Source organism: Furipterus horrens, unplaced genomic scaffold (genome assembly GCF_987537825.1).
Source record: "Furipterus horrens unplaced genomic scaffold, mFurHor1.1.pri manual_scaffold_2, whole genome shotgun sequence".
Taxonomy (NCBI): domain Eukaryota; kingdom Metazoa; phylum Chordata; class Mammalia; order Chiroptera; family Furipteridae; genus Furipterus; species Furipterus horrens.
Genome location: NW_028327172.1, coordinates 172,851,059 through 172,857,465, shown reverse-complemented (window position 1 = coordinate 172,857,465; position 6,407 = coordinate 172,851,059). Strand labels below are relative to the sequence as shown.

The window sequence follows — 6,407 nt, the reverse complement described above, 5'->3', positions numbered from 1 at the left end:
GATCATGTACCAGTCTGGCCCTAGGCAGCCTGTTGGAGACTTCCAGGGATATACTGCTGTTGTCTGTCTTCTTTGATTGTTAATCTATTCAATCTGTGATTAGCTGTCAGGCTTAAGAACTGTGGGTGTGGCAGCTTAATTCCTGTAGGCAGGGCTTTTGCTTCCCCTCAGGCTGACGCCACTTGGAGGGGAATGGTCTACCCGCAGTACTGGGGATGAGTCAGCACTGGGACCCAGTCAGCTGCTCCTCCAGTTCTCCCCTCAAAGCCACCGTGCCAAATTCTCCCCAAGTGTCTCCAGTCCTCTCTGCCTTCCCTCCGCTTGAGCCCAGGGTAAGTGGTGGCCAAAATATTTTCGTATGTGATCCACTTAAGAGCTCTTTTTCTCCTGCTGTTTCTCTCCGGCTAGCAAGAAAGCCTGTGGCTTTTCGCTTTTCACAGCTGATACTATTTTACTTTCCACTCTGTCGCTGTAGGCTGGGAAGCCCAGCTGGGGGTTTAGACCCTGCCCTTCTCAGGGGGAATCCCCGGCTGCTGAGCTGTTTCTCAGTCCCTTCAGCAGCCACCCGTGTGAGCCCAGCCAGCCCTTCCGTGTCTCCGCACTCCCTACCGGTCACGTTGTGATGTAGCGGCCTTTTCTGTCTCTCCGTGGTTATAAGACTTCTTTCCAGCTAGTGTTCCATTGGTTATTCCAGATGATTTCTCCAAAATTAAGTTGTAAATCCAGACTGGTCCTGGGAGGAGGTTAGTGTAGCTTCCACTTACTCCTCCGCCATCTTGGATCCTCTCTGAAATATAGTGTTTCTTGATACATAGTGCATCACATTACCAGCAATACGTTCTCGTTCAGGCGCCAGCTGGGATCGCTGTGGCTGTGGTGTCGCTGTGGGCCATGTCTTCATGCTGGCGCCCAGGCCAGGTCATCTTTGCAGCCCTGGGCACTGCAGCTTCTGTGGTGTGTGCTGGGCTTCTCGCTGTGGCCTGCTGCCCTGCCTTCTGCTGCCATCGCCGCTGCACCCCAACTGTTGCCCTGTGCTGGGAACATGCCCTTGGATGCCCATCTGCATGTTGTGGGCAGGGGAAGTTGCGGGGAGGTGACATTCTCCGGGCACCAGTGGGACAGCAGGCAGCAGGTCATCCAGAAACTGAACCTCTGAAATGCCTCCAGCTGAGAGCAACGAGCTGCTGAACAGGAAGCTCAGCTCTTGTCTCAGCTGAAGCACCCCAATATTGTCACCTACAAGGAGTCATGGGAGGGAGGGGAAGGTCTGCTGTACATTGTCATGGGCTTCCGTGAAGGAGATGATCTGTACTGAAAGCTCAAGGAGCAGAAAGGGCAGCTTCTGCCTGAAAGTCAGGTGGTGAAATGGTTTGTTCAGATCGCCATGGCTCTGCAGTATTTACATGAAAAACACATCCTTCACTGAGATCTGAAAACTCTAAATGTCTTCCTAACAAGAACAAATACCAAAGTGGTGACCTGGGAACTGCCCTAGTACCATTGCACTATGGCTAGCACCCTACTATATATGAGAACTGAATTGTTCTCAAACAAACTTTACAACGTTTGGGCTCTGGGATGCTGTGTTTACGGAATGGCCATTCTGAAGCATACTTTCAATGCAAAAGACCTGAATTCTTTAGCTGATCAGATTATTGAAGGAAAGCTGCCACCAATGCCAAAAGATTATAGCCCAGAGCTGGCAGAACTGATAAGAACAATGCTGAGCAAAAGGTCTGAAGAAAGATCCTCTGTGAGGAGCATCCTGAGGCAGCCCTACATAAAGTGCCAAATCTCATTATTTTTGGAGGCCACAAAGGCAAAGACTTCCAAAAATAATATTAAAAATGGCAACTCTAGGACTTCTGGCCAAGATGAAGGCTTAGACTGACATGCTCTTTCTCCCTCCACAAATAAGAAGGACTAAAGCTACTGCAAAACCAGAAATAACCGGAACTTCCAGAAAATAAAGCTACATGGAAGTCCAATGTATAAAGTTATTAAGAAGTGGTGCTTGTCTGGATGGGTAGGAGGGGCAAAGCTAGGGTGCAGAGGTCAAGCTGTGCTGGTGGCGGCAGCGGCAACAGTGGTGGGACAAGGTAAGCATAGACACCCGTATTTAAGGGGAGGAGAGAAGCACCTGGGAGCACCCCAGCTGCAGACCAAACCCATCAGCTCATGACTCCAACACCAGAGAAGGAAGACCCCCATTGCCTTGGACTGTGAGGCCAAGAGGGCATGGGGATGGAGGAGGGGGCTCCCGGTCCTCAGCAGAGAGTGAACGGCAGGAATCTATCTGGGACCCCCGCCCCCGCAAAAAACACCACAGTGTGGTGAGAAGGGTTGCCTGGTAGTAATAAGTGCACAGGGCTCCGCCCCCTATAGTGTAGGTGGTGTGACAGCTCTACCCAAGAAGGAAAGGTAAATAAAAACTGTCAGGATGGCAGGGATCATGATAGAGATCCCAATCACACAGCTGACCAGATAGCAAATACATGATCTATCAGACCAGAAGATAGATAATCTTTCTGAGGCTCAGTTCAGAGCTATAGTTATAAGAAAGCTTACAGAACTAACAGCGGATCTTAGTCAAGATGGGGAAGGAATGAAGGCAAGTCCTGCTGAAATGAATGAAAACACATATGAAACAAGTGGTGAGGAAAGGAAAACCAGGGATCAAATCAACAAATGGAACATAGGGAAGGAACAGCCAACCAGTGCAGAAAGAGGAAACAAAAAGTGAGGAAAATGAGGAGAGGCTCAGAAACCTCTGCGACAGCTATAAGCGAGACAACGTCCAAATTATAGAGTTGCCAGAGGGTGAAGAAGAACTACAAATTGAAAAATTAGGTGAAAAAACAAGCAGAATTTCCCTAACTTGGGGAAGGAAATAGATTTACAGGCTCAGGAAGCACAGGGAGTTCCAAAATAACTAGATCCAGGGAGAACCACTCCAAGACACTTTATAATCAAAATGTCAAAAATTAAGGATAAAGAGAGAATCTTAAAAGCAGCAAGAGAAAAGAAGAGAATTATGTACAAAGGGGTCCCAATTAGACTATCAGCTGATTTCTCAAAGGAGACTCTGCAGGCAAGAAAGGACTGGCAAGAAATATTCAAAGTAATGAAAAGCAAAAACCTATCCAGTGAAGCTGTCATTCAGAATAGAAAGGCAGAGAAAGTGCTTCCAGGACAAAGTAAAACTGAAGGAGTTCATCAGACCCAAACCACTGTTATATGAAATATTAAAGGGACTTGTTTAGGAGAAGGAGGATCAAAACTATGCACATTGAAATGAAAACTATATCACAGCAACCAACAACAGTAGCTAGGGAATCGAAACAAAGGCAAACTGAGTAGACAACAAGAGTGAAAAAAGAATTATCAGTATGGGGAACATATTGGGGGGAGGTCAGCAGGGAGGGTGAAGGGGGGAAAGGGAGGGAGATGGTGCAGGAATTAAGAAGCATAGTAGGAGGAAGTGTAGTAGATAGGAAGATGTTGAGAAGAATTATATGCACAACCAATGGGCATGGACTAAGTAGGGGGCACAACAACTAGAGGGGGGGGTCACTGGGTGGAGGGGAACAGAGGGAAAAGAAATTGGGACAACTGCCACAGCATAATCAATAAAACATTAAAAAAACAAAAGGTAACTCTAAATCCAAGTCTTTTCCTTCAGTGGTTCCTGGAAAGGCTGAAACAAATCATGAAGTAGTTTCCCACTAACCACACTCTTCTGAAGGCTCCAAGACATATGTAATGGATGAAGAGAAAGGTTTATTCCAGGAGAAACACAGTCATGGGCACCTTGAAGACACCTACCTACAAATCTGAAAGTCCACACCTGCAAACCAGGCATGGGCAGTACCACAATCAATAGAGTGAACATTGACATTGTACCCACAGAAAGGGACTTGAGTGATGGGTTAGCTCAAGAGAATCAGCCAAGACACTTAGATGCGTCTAATGAGCTAGAAGGTAAATGCAGTATTTCTCAAGTGAAGGAGAGGCTGCAAGATAACACTAGTCCAGCACTCAGCCTGAAAACCTAATGCCTGAATGGTCCTCTGGTGTGTCAGTGGGGAAGGGAAAGAAAAGAAAAGCCTCTGCAGCCCCTCAACACAGACCAAAAGCAAAAGGACCAGGATCAAGTTGCTGGTGAATGTACTACTGAAAGACAGGACAGAATCCACCAGGTTTACAGCCACACAGCTCTGGGTCTGAACCTCCCCTGTCTCGATAGTGATGGCAGAAAAAAAGACAACAGATTGAGCACAGTGGGGGAAAAGAGACAGTTCCCAGAGGTTCTGCCTCAACTTTTGCCGCCTTTTTGCACTGTTGGAAAAATGGATGTCACTTCAATCCAAAAGGAGGCTGAAAACCAAAAATAGGTTGGTCACTGAGTCTGTGAGCAGTTCAAGGAGCAGTGAGATGTCATCATCAAGGGATTGACCATTATCAGCAAGAGAAAGGAGGAGACTAAAGCAGTCACAGGAAGCGATATTTCCCTCAGGCCACTCAGTGAGGAGAGATTCTCTGAGTGAAACGGGACCAGGGAAGCCACAAGAGGAAAGCCAGTCCTCCCCACTCGATGGTTGTCTTCTGACTGAAGCTTTGCTCACAAAAGGAAACTCACCCATTTGTTTCTCTGAGGAGTTAAGTTCTTCTACAAGTTCAACTGATAAATCAGATGGGGATTTGAGAAAGGGGGAAAGGTCATTCAGGTGAAATGAGTGACTTGGTACAACTGATGACTCAGATCCTAAAATTGAACTCTAAAGGGAGCTGTAAGGATCTCCCAGTACCTGATCCAGTGTCAAAATTTAAACTTCATTGGAATTATTGGACACACTGACACTTCATGGGTAAGTTGAAGAACAGGAAGAACTCCATTTTGAAGAGCTACATTTAGTTATCATGCCAGGTTCTGAAAAGATCAGAAGAACAGTTTAAGTCTTGAGAACTGATGTATTCCAGGGCCTGGGGATTCAGCTTTTAGAGCAGGCGTATGATCTTTTGGAAGAGGAGGATGAATTGGAGAGAGAGAAACATTTGTGGGAGCACGTGGGTGAAAAGTATATGACTTACAGTGTGAACGCTCACCAATCAATATTTTTTGAAGAAAACGTGAATTTTTGAAAATTTATTCTAATATGCTGCCAGAACTAAAGACCTATATTCAAAGGTTTTTGTCTTAAAGAGAAACAAACTTACAATGATGGCTGGAGAGTATTCACCATCCTAATATCTTTTTGGGTTTTTTTATTACTAGAAAAAACTGGTACAGAACAACTATGAAGCAAGCTCACAAAAGAAAGAAACTTTGGCTATCTTATTTTCTGTGTGAGGAAAAATCCAAGACTTTGTTTGGTGACTATATATTGAGCCTTAAACCGCAAAACTTTTATCTAGAACTTTATTTTTTAAGGTACTAATTAGCTTGAATATAGGACCATGTAATATTGGATTGGAAGTTTTCTATTATACTATAGTGATAAAAGCAATAGGAGAAATAAATGATATAATATATCTAGTGATACTACTTCTCATTTTTAATAATCTTAGGTAGTAGTTGATAAATTATTTTTTAAAAAAGTCAATTCAAGATTCTGGGAATAGATTTAAAGAATATGAAGTTGTATCTAGTATTTGAGCAATTGAATTCCCTCTTTCCATATATGGACATTGAACATTCTGCTTCTGTAATATGTACCTCATTGGGGGTATACCAGAATTGAAACTAATAGATATTTTGACTTTGTAATAATATTTTTTACATGCTGTTTTTTTTTAAGATTTATTTTTCCATCAGTGAAAACATAACTTAAACTCTTACTCCTTTTCCAGTTAAGCAATTTGTAAGTAGAGTCCAGCTCCTTTTAGTTATGTTGGAATATTTGTCTCCTGAAGTTTGGTTTCTTGTACATGAAGAGACTGGTTGTCTTCACATGTTTTAAATATATGCTTATATATCATAAATTTCATTGTTGTTTATAAGGGGTATTCCCCACCTACAAAACAATTTTTATAAAACAAGTCTTGTTTAGTAAATTTTCACTTCTGTATTAAAGGGACTCTAAAAATGAGTTATGCTCCAGAAATGTTTTGTTTAAATGTCATTTAAAATTTACTTTTGAAAACATCCACACACATAAAATACTTTAATAAAATGTTCCCTTTCTAGTCATTTTCCTGGAGCTGGGCATAGAGTGATGAATAAAACACTATTCCCTGCCCTTACCATGCTCATTAAAAAAATGTCATCTTTCACATTAATTTTTTACATGTTATTCTTTTACTTCTTTAGACTGAGTATTGTCTGTACAATACATAGTACATTAATGGCATGTCTTATTTAGATCTTTTTAAAAAATATTTTAGTTATTTATCTTTTAGAGGATAAG

At 43.0% G+C, this 6,407-nt stretch overlaps 1 pseudogene; it reads left to right on the top strand.

Annotated features, from left to right (window-relative positions):
* Positions 1 to 1,042: 1,042 nt before the first annotated feature.
* Positions 1,043 to 5,142, top strand: LOC150020000 (serine/threonine-protein kinase Nek4-like; annotated as a pseudogene).
* The last annotated feature ends 1,265 nt before the right edge of the window (positions 5,143 to 6,407 follow it).